The sequence below is a fragment of the Podarcis raffonei genome, chromosome 14 (genome assembly GCF_027172205.1).
Source record: "Podarcis raffonei isolate rPodRaf1 chromosome 14, rPodRaf1.pri, whole genome shotgun sequence".
Taxonomy (NCBI): Eukaryota; Metazoa; Chordata; class Lepidosauria; order Squamata; family Lacertidae; genus Podarcis; species Podarcis raffonei.
This window is the reverse complement of record NC_070615.1, coordinates 48,162,581-48,179,219: the sequence shown is the minus strand read 5'-3', so window position 1 is coordinate 48,179,219 and position 16,639 is coordinate 48,162,581. Positions and strand designations below refer to the sequence as shown.

The 16,639-nt window shown below is 43.5% G+C and overlaps 2 protein-coding genes across 9 annotated transcripts in view; one reads left to right on the top strand and one right to left on the bottom strand.

Annotated features, from left to right (window-relative positions):
* GPR146 (G protein-coupled receptor 146) overlaps positions 1-5,645 on the bottom strand; it is a 44,578-nt gene extending 38,933 nt beyond the window's left edge. The window contains exons 1-2 of one of the 3 annotated variants that reach the window (XM_053364537.1): positions 5,315-5,644; positions 4,897-5,221 (exon numbers count right to left, since the gene is read on the bottom strand). The gene's annotated coding sequence lies outside the window, so the exon portion shown is untranslated. Of the gene's footprint in view, positions 1-4,896 lie in introns of all 3 variants that reach the window. The other 2 variants (XM_053364539.1, XM_053364536.1) reach the window with 2 other exon arrangements.
* Positions 1-16,639, top strand: part of C14H7orf50 (chromosome 14 C7orf50 homolog) — a 145,430-nt gene that overhangs the window by 90,623 nt on the left and 38,168 nt on the right. The window lies entirely within an intron of this gene.

Genomic DNA, 16,639 nt, shown 5'->3' with positions numbered 1-16,639 from the left:
AGAGCTTCTGCACTGGCGTTGAATCTGAACTGTTAAGCAGCTAAGTCACAGCTGCTTAACATATGCCCCCTGGTTGAACTCATTTTATCGCCTGACATTTGATATCAGACTTCTCTCAATGCAAGAAAAGGTTGTTGGAATGGAATACTTTTCATTGCTAGCAATTGGATGACATATAATTGTGCAGCTTCAATAATATGGAAAGCTGAGGAATAAAGTGTGTCTGCATGTGAGTGTGCACAAAGCCACTCAACAAGCTAGCTTAAGGCTCCATGTTTTGTGTTCTTGGAGTTAGTGGTTTTCTGTGTGTCGCTTCTTTATATGCTTGGGCAGTGAGAACTCCATTTGTGCAGAGGTTATGCTACCTTTTGCATTTTGTACAGCCTTTTAGGGTCACTAGTGTGATTTGTGAAGACTGGACCTTGATTACCAATACAATCTGTTATGTAGGCTAAATCTTTTCATTGCTTGAATAAGAAGATCCCCTAACTCCAACAGATAAGAGTTATATTTCAGGATTTTAGCTTGTTGTGCTGCTCCGGGGCCACTACTAAAGCTGGTACAGTGGTACCTCGGGTTACAGATGCTTCAGGTTACAGACTCCGCTAACCCTGAAATAGTTAAGAACTTTGCTTCAAGATGAGAACAGAAATCGTGAGGCGGCAGCAGGAGGCCCCATTAGCTAAAGTGGTACCTCAGGTTAAGAACAGTTTCAGGTTAAGAAAGGACCTCCAGAACGAATTAAGTTCTTAGCTTAATTAATTAAGTTCTTAACCCGATGTGCCACTGTAGTTCCTACCTGACCATACCAGCTCACTACTGAAAGAGAGAGGGTGCATACAGGTTAGCAACTTCACATTGTGACAGGTTGGCATGTGTGTATGGTACTAGTTGTATGACCGGAAAATGGAATATAGTAGTGTTGCTTATCAATGAAACTTTGTTCCAAACTTGAACGTGTCTATCATTATTTCTGTATGGTGCCTAAGAACTATGATGAATGAGCCACTTGCCAGTAGTGTCATAATGGGTTGATTTTTTTCTGGTTTGCAGCCGAATCTAAACATGTTTTCTCGCAAATAAATTCCAAGGATTTCAATGTGGAGAACGCTTGAGGCTGTAGGCTTGGATAAATTTATAGCCAAAAAGATGGTCTGACAGAGTGTTTTCTGTTTGTTTGTTCAAAGTATCTGTACTATTTTGGGATTGATATGAGTGAATGCATAGTATCAAGGGATCTGTGGAAATTGTGCTCAACTGAAGGATATTGAATGGCTTACTATCTTCAGACTTATTCTTAAATTAGTCTGGTTGTTCAAATAGATGATTCATAAAGCCTTGTGGTTGGCCCTAGAGTGAATTTCATTCTCAGATAAAGCAAAATGTGGATTAGCTAATGTAATTTGACAGTGACTGGAAAATATTCCACTGTTCTTGTGGTGAAAGCAAGAGGCGTATCACCTGAACCTTGAGAGTCTGGTGCCAATGCATACCCCAAGAGGGACTTTGTGCAGCCAGAAAACATTGAGTTTTTGGCAGTATGTCAAGATGGATGACTAGACAAAATAAGTTTAGCCTTCAGCGACAGGCAAAAGGCAAACAAAAAGCTAGTAGAAGAAAGGTACATGCAAAGTTTTGCCATTGTACACTTGTTGCATTCATTTTTCATTATACTAGACTTTCATTTTACCAGCTACCTTTTGAATCACCATTTTAAAAAAGTTTTGTTTTGTTCCTAGCCAAACTACCATATTTATGAATATTTCTTTTGAACCAGATATAATATGCTTGAGGCTGGTGCAGATCGTAGGATAAATAATAAGTGGACCCATCAGAGGGTTGCCAAACTGGCCAGGGTAGGGAGGGCGGGAGCAATACAGCTGTTTTTCTTTTTACTTCTGGTCAGTTGCTTTTTCAAGTAAAAGCAGCAGCATTTTCACAATGCCCAGGCTTAAAGTGTGTATCTAATGTATGTGCCATGTTGTTGAGCTCAGTCCAAGCTCAGCACCAGCTCAGCATTTAACATACCCCTGCCTGTGAGCCTGTAAAGTACATGTGTCTGTTTATTCCATAGCTCTCTTTCCACCGCCTCCAAATAAGATTTTTAAGCTGAGGCAGATAGGGTGGGTGGTGGCAGAGCAACTTGGCAAGTTCTCAGTGGCAGCTGGGGAGTCGGGATTGTTCTTACACCTGCTTCCCTATGCAGCTTTTTCACCCCACCCTAGAATGCAGACATGGGCTCAGTCCACTGTATTTGGCAGGAGCAAATGGAAAGCTTTTACTACTAGCTCTACTCTCTCTTGCGTCCAAGAGACTCCACCTTCTGACCTTCCCCTGGTTCCATAATTTTTGAAATCAAAAGTTGGTACCCTATCCACCATTCTTAAGTACAGATAAGAATTATGTTGATACGGTGTGTACTGGGTTAAGACTCACCAAGGTTCTCTCGATTAGATAGGAGTCCTGTGGGTATCGTGGTCAGCTTTAACTGTGGTTATATTTGGCACCAGATTAATAGCAGCTTTTCTGCTCATAAAGTATTCCTGAATTGTTTGTCCCTTCTCCCACCCCCACTGAAACATAAAAATTGTTGTTTGCTGAAACAGAATATGCTGATATTCTGGTCCATCTAACTCACTGTTGGTTGCACTGACTGACAACAGCTCTTTGAGATTTCTGACAAGTTCCAGCCTTACCTGGAGATGATAGGACCTGGGGAACCTTAATACAAAGCATGGACTCTGTCATTATGGCCTGTCTGTCCCCTCAAAATAAAACATCAACTATGGAATCTCAAAGGTTCTACTATCCATGGTGGTTTGCTGTTGAATCCCCTTACTATAGATTCTGCCCATCTACTACTTTTTGCCTATGTTGTGGGCGATGGGAGGAGCAGATGGCATCTGTAAGTGGCCCATACTTGGCCAAGGAGTTGTCAATTTCTGATCTGTTGCAAGTCATTTTCTCTATAGACCATGTGTGACATGGAGTTTAATATACAAGACAATTTACAATATCTATATGGTGTAGTCAGTTTCACAAGTCTTGCCATATTTTCTTAGACTCAATCAGATACTTGTTTTTAATCAAGTCAGTTTACTTATTAGTACATTACAAGTGTACCTTATCAACACGAAAAAAAACTGAGGTGAAGTAAACATTCAGAGGATGAAGGGAAAATTCACTGTGTCCCTGCAGACAACCAGTTTTACAGTTTTTGAAGTAATGAATGGTTCTGGATTTTGTATATCTGATCATAAAGAAATTGGGAGAAAAATACCCAAAATTGCTGTAAAAGCCTCATTTTACTCATTTTTCATACCATTTCCTTTAAAAACAATGCTCTTTCTTTTACATTAGCGTTTGGATATTTTCCTCTTTCTATTTTTGCCATGGATTTGTGTAGTTCTGTTTTCTAGTCTGTTCACAAATGGGAAGTTCTTTTAATGGTGGGAGCTGTACAGACACCAGAATTCCAGGTCCAAATTAGAGGTCTTTATATGAAATTCATTTATAAATCATCAATGCTTTAAAACAATATTTCCCCCACTTACATACTCTCTGTTCTGTTTTCTGGGATGATAAATCACTCTCTCTATTTTTAGGTTCTTGATATGTCTTTTCAATAGTGTGAGATTCTAGAGTTGTCATCATTCTGGCCTTAGTTCCCTCTCTGGGGCGGCTAGAACTTAAATCTCTTGCATGGATGACACCATGTAGTGCTCAGCCTATCATTTCACAGACTACAGCTGCTGAGGTGTATTTTAAACTACTGATAACATCATGTAGGGCAATAATGTTTTTCTAGCATATCTTTAGCCAAAAGAACAAGGACCTTGGCTTTTAAAATGAATGGCAGTTAGGCTGTTTAAAATAATAAATGAGGCAGAGTAGAACCTTCAGGAATGTGTAACAGTGGAAAAGGGGGGGTCTTAGCTAATGATCCTTACTATGGAAATAGGAGTGTTGGAAGCATGTCCCTATTTCCATATGGGAATTGTTGGAGGATATGCACTTGCTTTCTTTGTTTTCAGCCTAAGATACTATTGACTTGTATCAAGTGTTTTCCCTTCTCTCTGCAACCATTATGGGGAGCAAGATAAAGTTTTCATGATTTCAAGTTTCTCATCATATTAAAATCATGAGTGTTGGCAGCAGAACTTGCTGCCCTAGTCTCCTGTACATTTCTTAGCAACAGTTTCTCTCTCTCTTTCCCCCCCTCTCTCTCTCTCTCTCTCTCTCTCTCTCTCTCTCTCACACACACACACACACACACACACACACACACACTTACACACTTTTTAACTTCTCCACATGAAAATAAAATTATTCAGTTACATTCTGCCATAATTATTTAGGGAACAACAGATACTTTAATATTTCTAGTTTTAAGGAGCATGCAGACTGCTTACATGCTCCATGTAGCTCTCTATAAAACCCATCAAGTGGATACATACTTCATTTGAAAATCATTACAGAAACCTGCAGAAATGCAGCTTTCTTTCTTTCAGTCTATGGGCTCCCCGATGTTTCACAATGAAAACAACAAATCAGGTTCCCAAACGCATGGAACACAGAGTCCTTTGGGGAGCGGGTAGAGTTACGTAATGGCCGGACTCTGGTCAATAAATCAGATTACACAAAAACACAATGACAAGAATAAAAAAGGAAATTCCACAGTCTTTGTGTGTATTTGGCCATTCTTTGTGATGATTGGTGTCCTGGCAGAATTTTCAAAATGTCTCATTTCAGATTGCTAAAATACATTGCATTCAAATATCCTTTAAAGAGTTAACAGGAAGGCACATTGAAAACATTTTTAAGTCACCATGAAGATAAGTGTCTTTTTAATTTCAGATTTTCAACCAAAAGGCTAAAAACTGCTCAGAGACTTACCTGAGATTGATCCTGAACTCTTAACTGACCATGAATTCTCAGGTTTTTCTGCTTTAGTGTGGAATCACCCCCCTTCAAGGCTGTCTCTTCAGCAGCTTCAGAATTCACCACAACAGCAGCTGACATGCTATCCAGACAGAGAGCTTTCTTCTGAACAAAATTCCATGTTTTACTTCCTCTTTCATTTCTTCACACGTTTTTCTGTTACAGGCTTCATCCTCTCTGCCCCCCACCCCCACCCCAAGTCGTAAGATCAGGCACTTGTCCGGAGGTGTCCTTCTCAGCAGGTTTCACGTTCAAAACAATCCTTTCATTGCTGCCCACGCTGTAAAAGAGAATGGAGGGGGTGAGTTGGAAGGAAGCTTAAAGCGGCTGTCCACTCGCCAAGCCCCTGGACCAAAAATAATTTTTTAAAAACCTTTAGAGTCCTGCAAGGAGTAGCATATAGTTTTTCAAAGTTTAACTTCTGAAGGAAGGGGGGAAACTGGAAAGCAAACTGAGTCCTGAAGTGTAGATTTGGTTCTCCCCCCACTTGGGCCCCTTGCCGACTGTTTTTATTGATTTCAATCACTGGAGGCTAGCTTAGCTCTCTGAAGAAACACTGTGTAATGTGTTCTTTCCTGGCTTTCATTAAAGAAACTCAATGCAGCTCCGTCACGCTGCCGAGCTCACTTGGCAACCTGCCTACACTCTGTGGTACTTCTTCTCCTTTCATTGGCGGAGACTGCGTTCTTGTTTCCTTCTCCAGCGAAGGACCTCAAAAACATCATATTCTCTCTGCCACTTCTTCTCCCCGCCCCCCCCCCCCGCCCAATACTCCAGTCCTTCTGAGCCTTGGCTGGTTTACCCACAGCCTAAAAAAAGAAATGATTTTGCTGGAGCTAACATGGCTGCAGAACTTGCACCAGTTTAACAAAAACACACATATTCAGTGTGTTTTTTTGGTCTCTTTCACATTTGGAAGTTAGTGCCCAGATTTTTGAGCAGCGTCAGAAAAGCCTGGATGTAGCTGCATAAATTAGGGGGCTGGGTGGGGAGCAATTTTAAAAGCTTTCCCCCCTCTCTGTACTAAAATTATTTGGCATTTATCTAGCAATGCTGGGGAACAATTTTAAAAGCTTTCCCCCCTCTCTGTACTGCAATTCTTTGGCATTTATCTAGCAATGCTGGGGAGCAACGAGCTGACTTAGAAGCAGCCTGTTGCCTATCTGGGCTGCGAGTGGGAGCACAGAGTGGCCTCTATACCAGGCTTAGAAATTCAGGATCAGCCAATGCATCTGGGAAGAATAAATCTGTACCTTTTCTTTTCCCTTATTCAGAAGCACTATGCTCCTGAAGTTGCTGGCGTGGGGTGAAAAGAGTGGGGAGGGGTTGGGGCTCTTAAAGACATGTAACATTGGTGTTTTAAAGATGAATGTCTGTTCACATTTTGTTATGGCTGCTTAAGGAAATACAGGTGTAAAAACTTTGTCTGCAGCAAACACGGGCAATAATAGATACGGTAAACTTGGGGCACGGGACGCGGGTGGCACTGTGAGTTAAACCACAGAGCCTAGGACTTGCCGATCAGAAGGTCGGCAGTTCGAATCCCCGTGACTGGGTGAGCTCCCGTTGTTCGGTCCCCCTTCCTGCCACCCTAGCAGTTCAAAAGCACGTCAAAGTGCAAATAGATAAATAGGTACCACTCCGGCAGGAAGGTGAACAGAGTTTCCGTGCACTGCTCTGGTTCGCCAGAAGCGGCTTAGTCATGCTGGCCACATGATCCGGAAGCTGTACGCCGGCTCCCTTGGCCAATAAAGCGAGATGAGCGCCGCAACCCCAGAGTTGGCCACGACTGGACTTAATGGTCAGGGGTCCCTTTACCTTTACTTTAAACTTGGGGCACAGGCCATGACAGAGTTTTGCATCTACAAAAGTTAAGGTGTCTGGAGTCCTCCCAGCACGGTGCTTTGCAGCATGCCCAGCCATCCTGTAAACAAAGTTTTTATAAAATTAAAGGGCGTGGAGAGAGGCATGAGATATAGGTCCCATGGCAAAAGACCCAGGCCCCAGGCCCACTATGCCACTCCCTAAACAATATTCCTGAGAAAACACATTTGAAGTGTGCAGATGCTCCCACTCTGTATCATGATAAGGTCCACCTTAGCAAACTAGGTGATGAGAAGCAACATGAGAGATGGGGCATGGTCTGCCAAGGACTCCTGATGGGTAACATCTTCCTGTTTCAGTCTAGTTTGCTTGGGGCTCACCTGTAACAAATGGAAGTTGTTTTACAGTCACAGCTTGGAGAACTTGCATCCATGTACAGATGTCATATTTAGGGGTGAAACTGTTTCCTTCAAACACTCCTTCAGAGGAAGCTTTACGGTATATTTCTATCATTCCTTGGAAAGATACATATTGCAATTTCTTTAGCAATCTTTTTTCACTTTTCTGTACCCTGTATATGTTGTCAGTTCCCAGATTGGGTAGCTCCATACACCACTAGTTAGGCTTTATTTATTAATTAAAATTCTGGTGTTTATAATTCAGTATAACCTCTGCTTCTTATTAATGAGACTGATTGGTAACTCCTGGCTGCCCATTCTTTTAAGATCCTGCTGCCTCTGGTAATATGTTTTATTTGATTGATTATGTTTAATTGTATTTTTAACTTTTTGCTGGATGCCACTTTTTAATGAGAAAAAATGTGGCTTATATAAATAAATACACTCACAAATTACTCATATACAGAAACTTCTTGTTCTCCATACTGAAGCCATTCGTTTCAAAAGAGGAGGTGACACTGACATTCTACCCATTTTCCAGACAACATTGGTTGAAAACAAGCAGATGTTTATATTGTGGCCTGAACAATTTTCACATCTTTTGAATTTCCAGACGAATAATGGTCATGTTAGTCTTTGGCACCGAAAACAACCAAGAATCCTATTCACCTAGGTGGGCATGAGAAAGTCACTTTCTCAATCTAACCACCTTCACGGGACCTTTGTGAGGATAAAACTATGCTCAGTTACTAGTATGAAAGGACCGGGGGTGGGGGGAACAGACCTGTAAAATTTAATTGATTGCCATCATTATTATTTCCCCCCTGCATTTCATTTTCTTCTGACCTCTCTATGCACAACCCCCTCCACCCTGAAACTCTGGACATATGTGTTTGTGTGTATGTATATATCTTAGAATAACACATGCCATAATCAATTTGTTAGTCTTGAAGGTGCCATACTCTTCTGTTTTCTCTTATTTTTTTATATACACCAGCTATTATGGATAATTATGTGTTGCTCAGAAAAATGTTTAGTTCAGTATGAAGTGGCATCAGGGCTAAATAGAATTTTAATTGAGTACATGCTGGCTGCTTCAGTGTGCATCGTAGGAGTAACAAACACGTGTGTGTGTGTGTGTGTGTGTGTGTAGATGCACCATTCTCCTTTTTCTTTCCAATAGTTGAAACTTTTCCTAGCTCAGAAAGGTACAAAAGCTTTCATTTAAATTTAGCTTCCTGGAGAATGTGTTTGGGGGTTTACTGCTTGAGTTGCATATAAAGCAACCTTTCTAACTCTCTAGCTAATGTAATTTCTTTCCAATGTTTTTCCCCCTGCCAAGCATTCTGTGAGATATTTTGAGGAAGGCTATTTAAAGTATTTTGCAAAGGATGACACTTGAAATATTTTCCTTCATTAGTTTGAATATCTTATTCATTGTTCCTTATTTGTTAATTTATATCTGGCCATTTGGACCTGGGGAGAAAACAGCAAAGACCTGATGAAGAGAGCACAGCAGAGATTATATTTTCTGAGAATCCTCTGGAAAAATAATCTCTCAAAGGACCTGTTGATGGCATTTTACCATTGTACTGTTGAGAGTGTATTAACTTATGGTTTGGGAGCTGCACGGTCAGGGAAAAAACAATGTTGTCCAGGGTTGTAAAGACTGCAGAGAGAATAATTTTGTGTGCTCTCTCCACCTTGGATCAAATCTATGCTTCCAGGTGCCATAAGAAAGCTGCAGAGATAGCGCAGGATAGTGCGCACCCTGGAAATGATCTCTATCAGCTTCTGCCTTCTGGAAGAAGGTACAGGGTTATAAAGACTAGGACGAGCCGCCTGAGAATAAAGATTATCGTTTCGTATCGGACTGTATCCAGGCCTACAAGGCTACTATTAACTCCCCCCCCCAAAAAAAACCATATTCCATACAATTTTTTAAAAATTGCCACACTCAATAATAGTTATAAAATCAGTTTTAAAACCACAGTGATGAGTAATAAAATCAAGAACCAGCATATACCTAGAAACCCACAATCAGCCACATTTTCCTCCAGGCTACTCTCTTTCTTTTCCCTCCCACCTGGTTTTGCATCCCCATGCGCCAATAATCTGTTACCCTCCTGTGACCACTGAACACTCTCAGTTCACATTGGAGATTTGGGGGTTAGTTCTCCCATAGGAATCCCCTCCAAGATTTTTTGTACTTCTCTAAACCGTGGGGTTTCCTGCAAGTCTAAAGATACCAGCAGCACGGCCCCTGTATCCAGCAACAATCAAGTTCAGCCCTCTGAACTTGCATATGTAAGGACAGGCACTAATCTCTGAACTTAAGAAATATGGAAAATGATTGTTTTTTGAACCAGTTATGTTTAATTTCACAAACAGTACATTAGATTGATGGGGGGGGGGAAGAAACATGAGGAGGGCCATCCTTTGGGAGAAATCACCATTTTATTGGGAAAGTATTACTATTTGGAGCGCCAGTCTGTTTCTATCTTAGTGAAATATGAGGTCTGAGATACGTTCATCATACTCAAGAGTAGATCATGGAAAGACCACTTAAATCAGTGGATCTGCTCTGAGTATGACTAACATTAAGTATCACCTGAAACTCTTTATGAATTAACAACAGTGTAGTAAATATATGGAACATGATTACTTATCATGGTTATAATCAGTAACGTATCAGTGCACACACCCCAGGACATCTCTAAAAATATGTGGGGTTTTCAGGTATTTTGGTAAAAGACAAAACATTTTTTGAGGGGTTTTTGAGCACAAGTGGGTGGAATGTTGCCTCCTATTCCCCAAAAGTCCCACCCAAGGTGTGGTGGTAACAGATGGTGATGAGGGTTCTCTCTGAGGTGGTGAGCTCACCCCACCATTTGTATTCTCTTTCCCCCAAAGCACGGCTCTCTCCCCTTTGGTGGGCTTTGCTGTCAGGGGACAGTTTTATAGCTGCAAGGATGAAGAAGTGGAGATCCCATTTTGAATCAGCATAGCCCAAAAGAGCCTGGTCCTAACTTGAAATGGGGCTATTTGAGGGGTTTGTATTCTGAACTCCACATACGCATGGTGTTTTGCACTGTCTCTAGTTTTAATTGTCTTGATTTGATTTGTATGGCGGTGGGGCAGTTCTTTGGCAGAGCCTCAGTTAGTTAATTATCAGTGAGATTTTCATCAATAATATACCACCTTGAGATCTGCATAATTTGGCAAAACTGTTTGGACTTCTGTTCAGCTGTTCTGTATTTTAGCTGGAGTATTGCATTCCCATCCATTTATGGGACTCAGGGGAAGGAAGGGAATAGCTCAAATGTTTTCTTGTCTTGTCTTTAATAAGTGGATGGAGACTGCTTATGGACAAATATGAAAAAGGCTTACCAGGTGAACATCATCTTAGCACATTTTGATGAGCTAGCACCTGGTAATCTATATTCAGGCACTGTATAGAATGAACATCAGTATTCTTTGAACTAAGTGCAGGGCAATGAATCTTTCATTTATTTATTTTCTTTCACAATCTCATCAAATTGTCATTTGCCATAAAAAAATTCACAGTAGTCAATAGTATTTCCTTAACGGTGTTTGCAGTGTATTCTTTCTTAGATATTTCGCAGTTTTCAGTTTCTTATTCATTCTGTGCTCCTCTTCTGAAGAATAGTTTTATTTTACTTATGTACAGTATGAGACTCAAGGTGGATAACAAATCCGTATATGACAACAATATTGAAATAAATAACAGTCCCCATTAAAATATTAACATGGGGGGGAAAGCAAAGTAAGAAAACATCAAAAGATAAAGCATAAAAACAATCAGCCAAAGCCCTTTTTAAATAGCCATGCTTTTAAGGTAAAGGTAAAGGTACCCCTGCCCGTACGGGCCAGTCTTGACAGACTCTAGGGTTGTGCGCTCATCTCACTCTATAGGCCGGGAGCCGGCACTGTCCGAAGACACTTCCGGGTCACGTGGCCAGCGTGACGAAGCTGCATCTGGCGAGCCAGCACCAGCGCCGCACACGGAAACGCCGTTTACCTTCCCGCTATAAAGCAGTCCCTATTTATCTACTTGCACTTAGGGGTGCTTTCGAACTGCTAGGTTGGCAGGAGCTGGGACCGAACGACGGGAGCTCACCCCGTCGCGGGGATTCGAACCGCCGACCTTACGATCAGCAAGTCCTAGGCACTGAGGTTTTACCCACAGCGCCACCCGCGTCCCCATGCTTTTACTAGCCATCGAAAACAAAGCAGCGATGCAGTTTGCTGCTACCTTCCCTTTTTGAGGTATTTCAAATAATAGAGCACATGCTTTGAATGTAGAAGGGCCCAGCTTCAATGCCTGGAATCTCTAGTTTAAAAGTATCAGGTAACATATGACTGGAGAATACTTCTCTCTGACGTTCTAAGTAGACAACACTGAGGTATGCAGACAAATAAGCTGACCTAGCTTCATAAGTTTCTTTGCACCTTTTAGCAGTATGCTAATTCTGTTCCTCGAGCCTTACCTGTTCTGTATCCATAAAATCCAGCTTTCTAAATTCACTGTTCAGCTGAGAACTTAGACTCCTTAAAGGCCTGCTATGGTTAGGGCCCTTCATTGTAACTGGTGAATCCCAAGCAGTTTGCAAGCAGTACTTGGCATAGCAGTTTAAAAATCCTTGCATATGTGACTCAGAGTTGCTATTTGCTGTGTGTGTTTTGCATGGTTGTAGTTGCTGTGAGTCTACGGGATTATTACCTAGTCAAAGTCTAATTTGGAATGGTGGTGCGAAATTTGTGGCTAATTCGCAAAGGCAGATCATAGAAATAATGCAGCACAATCTGTTCTGTTATTCTCTGAAGAGGCTGTATTCCAAAATAAGGAGTAAGCAATATTTGTAGGACTGGCCCTAGACCTTAGAGACAAGCATATCCCACTGTTTTGATGCTTCTAATAGTCCTGTCCAATAGCTACCCATATTGTCCATCTATTCTCAGAAATATGCTTCCTCCCCTCACACTTATGCTCTCCTAGTGTGCACTCCATAATGACTTTCTTGCCACTTCTTCATAGGCATACGTCTTAGTTTGAAAGCCCACGTAGGCCCTTTGCGAGCTTTCACAGCAGTAAAGATTGTTCTTCTTGCTCAGGTAAACTGTAAGCTCCTTCCCTGGAAAATTCCACATCAAGTTCCTAATTAGTTACTGATTGATGCAGCCTTAAGAGGATGTTTTATGTGAGCCCAATAAAAGTGGGAGAAAGTATTGCAGTAGCATAATCTAAAAGCTAGGGACGCGGGTGGCGCTGTGGGTTAAATCACAGAGCCTAGGACTTGCCGATCAGAAGGTCGGTGGTTCGAATCCCCGCGACGGGGTGAGCTCCTGTCGCTCGGTCCCTGTTCCTGCCAACCTAGCAGTTCGAAAGCACGTCAAAGTGCACGTAGATAAATAGGTACCGCTCCTGCGGGAAGGAAAACGACGTTTCCATGTGCTGTTCTGGTTCGCCAGAAGCGGCTTAGTCATGCTGGCCACATGACCCGGAAGCTGTACGCCGGCTCCCTCAGCCAGTAAAGCAAGATGAGCGCCACAACCCCAGAGTCGGTCACGACTGGACCTAATGGTCAGGCATCCCTTTACCTTTTTAACCTAAAAGCTGGCTTATGTAGTAGACCAAGATTCTGATATACAGAGGTACCTCGGGTTACATACGCTTCAGGTTACATACGCTTCAAGTTACAGACTCTGCTAACCCAGAAATATTACCTTGGGTCAAGAACTTTGCTTCAGGAGGAGAACAGAAATTGTGCTCCAGCGGCACAGCAGCAGCAGGAGGCCCCATTAACTAAAGTGGTGCTTCAGGTTAAGAACGGACCTCCAGAACGAATTAAGTACTTAACCCAAGGTACCACTGTACCGTTCAGGAAGTCCACAATTTGCATCTTGCCTCAGCCAAGAACTCTCTTGAGTAGCCACTTTCTCTCAATCTCTACTTACTCCATCTAGGATGATAATACCTACTTTGCAGAGTTATTGTAAGAATTACTGAGCTAATGCTTATGCCATTATTTATTATGGCCTCTAGCAAGCCACCCTTTTCCAAATCCAACAGTTTCATTTGTGCAGTAGTGCTAGATGCCTGCTAGGAAGGAATTAGTACTTCTTGCTCCAATACAGTGGTGCCTCGCAAGACGAAATTAATTCGTTCCGCGAGTTTTTTCTTCTTGCGAGTTTTTTGTCTTGCGAAGCACGGTTTCCCATAGGAATGCATTGAAAATCAATCAATGCGTTCCTATGGAAACCGCCTTCAGACCAGGTCCGGGGACAGTCTGTCCCCCGACCTCTTCTGAAGGCTGGGGGGGGGACAAGGGCTTTTCTTCCCACCGCCAGCCTTCAGAAGGCTGTTCTGAAGGCTGGCGGTGGGAAGAAAAGCCCTTCTCCCCACCTCCCGTCCCACAAGCTCCGGGGACAGGAGGGCTTTGCTGCCGACCGCCAGCATTTTAAAAGCCCCCGGGACAGCGGGGTCGGCAGCTGGACCTCTTCTGAAGGCCGGCGGTGGGCGAAAGTCTTTGCTCCCAACCACCAGCATTTTAAAAGAGGTCCCTGGAGATTTCCCTATGGGCTTTCTTCTTGCGAAGCAAGCCCATAGGGAAATTCATCTGGCGAAGCACCTCAAAAAACGGAAAACTCTTTCTTCTTGCAAGTTTTCCGTCTTGCGAGGCATTCGTCTTGCGACGTACCACTGTAATCCAAAAGTTGCCACTTGCTGAGTCTTAAACTCACCTGCCCATATTTTTTTTGCCCTCTCCCTTGTTGTTGTTTTGGGGTTTTTTTAAGTTTTACGCTTCTCTGTGGCCTGTGTGTGAACACCTGTGCGGAGCCTTGTCTTGGAACTTTCTGGAGCTAATCCAATGTTTTGGCATAGACTGCCAAAACTCTGGTCATTCTTTTCTGCCTTTGTATATTTATTTTATTGTTATTGTGTCTTGCATTTTGTTATTTGCTTTTTTTTTTGTTAGAATATAATGGCTGCTATGTGTACCTGTAAAAAAAAGCCCATCTTTTCTGAAGCACTGTTGCAGATACTCTCCCAGGGTTTTGGATAAATGCATCTCAGAAAAAAAGGCTGGCTCAGCCCTGAATTCAGCTACAATCTTCACTTTGGTGGAAAGAGACCCCCTTGTCGTCACTCTCTACCAAAGCCTTAAATTGTGGGGAAACAGTCCACCAGGCCAACCTAGAACTGTATATTACTGAATTAAATACAATAATAATATGCCACAATATGCAGAAAAGTGGATGAGGGTATCATTAAGAGCAGAAGGCACAGAGCAATTAGTGGTGCTTGAAAAGTTATAAAAATATTTCACATTCTCTTAAATACTTGCGCTAGGAGGCTTGAATCTGAAAGTTTTGTATGTCTTGCCTTAATATACAGTGGTGCCTCGCAAGACGAAATTAATTCGTTCCGCGAGTTTTTTCGTCTTGCGATTTTTTTCGTCTTGCGAAGCACGGTGTCGGGAAAGTTTTGGAAAAGCTTCAAAAATCACCAAAGTCTTCAAAAACCTCAAAAAAAGGGGGTGCTCGGGAGGGAGGGAGAGGCGGGCGTGGGGGGAGGCGGGTGGAGGTTGCTGCCTGAGCCCCCGGGATCGGTTCCGCTCGCCTTGCTCCGACCCTTTGCACTACAGTCGGCGCCATCTTGCTGCTGTCGCCGCGGTAAGTGCAAAAATCCCTTCTGCAGCAGCAGCCCGAAAGAAAGCGAGAGCGCCAGCCAGCCAGCCGCCCACCGCGGGCAGGAGGGAGGGAGGGAGCGTCGGCGACGGTGGATGCCTATTGCCCCTGTTGCTGCTGCAGCCGGCCAGCCAGCCAGAAGCGCGCGAGTGGAGAGGGGTGCATCCAGCCCGTTGGAGAGAAGCGCGGGGACGCGTCCCCGGTGGCTCCCGCGCTGCCAAAGAGAGCCAGTGTGGTGTAGTGGTTAAGAGCGGTAGTCACGTAATCTGGGTAACTGGGTTCGCGTCTCCGCTCCTCCACATGCAGCTGCTGGGTGACCTTGGGCCAGTCACACTTCTGTGAAGTCTCTCAGCCCCACTCACCTCACAGAGTGTTTGTTGTGGGGGAGGAAGGGAAAGGAGAATGTTAGCCGCTTTGAGACTCCTTAAAGGGAGTGAAAGGCGGGATATCAAATCCAAACTCTTCTTCTTCTTCTTCAAAGGGCGCCTCACCTGCTGCCTGCGCTGCGCCGGGACTAACTCGAGCGGGGCGAGGAGAACACACACTCACGTGCACACACACCGAGAGGCAAACTTGCCGCAGCCGTCGACGTCGCGGGGTTCGAAAACGCGGAGATGCAGCTTGGGGGTTGGGGGCGCCCCTCGCAGGGCGAGCGCTGGAGGGCCCGGGCAGGCGCTCTTGTCACCGCTGGGGCGCTGGGGGGGGGGGAGAAGGAAGGAGCCCCGTCCGAAGAGCCCCGGAGCCTGGCCTCCCTAACTGGGAGTTGTGGGGAGGGAAGTGTGCGCGCCTTGCTATTTTTCGCCGAAACAAAGCTCCCTCTCCCTCAGAACCCGCCTTCACGCGTTCTTGCCCCTACGGAGGCGCACACCGCGTGCTATGAGTTGCTCCTCGAAGTCAAGTCACAACTGTATTAAGGGTTTTAAGAAAAAGGAAACAAACTTGCAAGACGTTTCCGTCTTGCGAAGCAAGCCCATAGGGAAAATCGTCTTGCGAAGCAACTCAAAAAACCAAAAACCCTTTCGTCTAGCGGGTTTTTCGTCTTGCGAGGCATTCGTCTAGCGGGGCACCACTGTAGTTGAAATACTGACTGTTCCCTTGTAGGTTACCTGGATGAAGGAATCCTTTACTCACTTGGGTAAACCCCATGACAAGGGAGAACAGCACATAGCTTGTATAAATATAGGGATGTGATTACCGTATCTTCCAAATGGAGATGTTTACAAGGGTCTGTGTTTTCTGCTGGGGTCTTGCCACAGAACCACAGTATAGTATTGGTTGTTTCCCACTTGGGGGGGGGGACTGAGGAGGACTGCAAATAAAGAAATTTTTGATAATGTGAGGAATGTGGAGGAGGGAGAGAAGTGATAAGCATATACTGTAGTGGAAAGAAGGAAGGCCTATGTTATCAGACACATTCTCATGAAGGAATTAGTCTCATTTTAATTCAAACGCTTTGCAGCTGAGGCAAATACAAACAATTAGATTGTTCCACAAAGAAGACTTAAGTCAAGTGTGCCTAGCTGTTAAAATAATCTTTAAGAAACAGTTTGGCAATAAGCAAACTTCTTGCTGTTCCCTCCCCACACCCACTTGGTTCTTGTTTCATTAAATAGTGTTCCCTAAACAATGGCTTATTGTATGAACATTCTGCATCCTGTGATACAATTATTTCCTTAATTTTATTTGAGATCTTGATTCCACCCCCATCTTCAGTTTTTAAATATTCTGCCAACAATTGCTTTCCCTGTTTTTGATGCTTACAA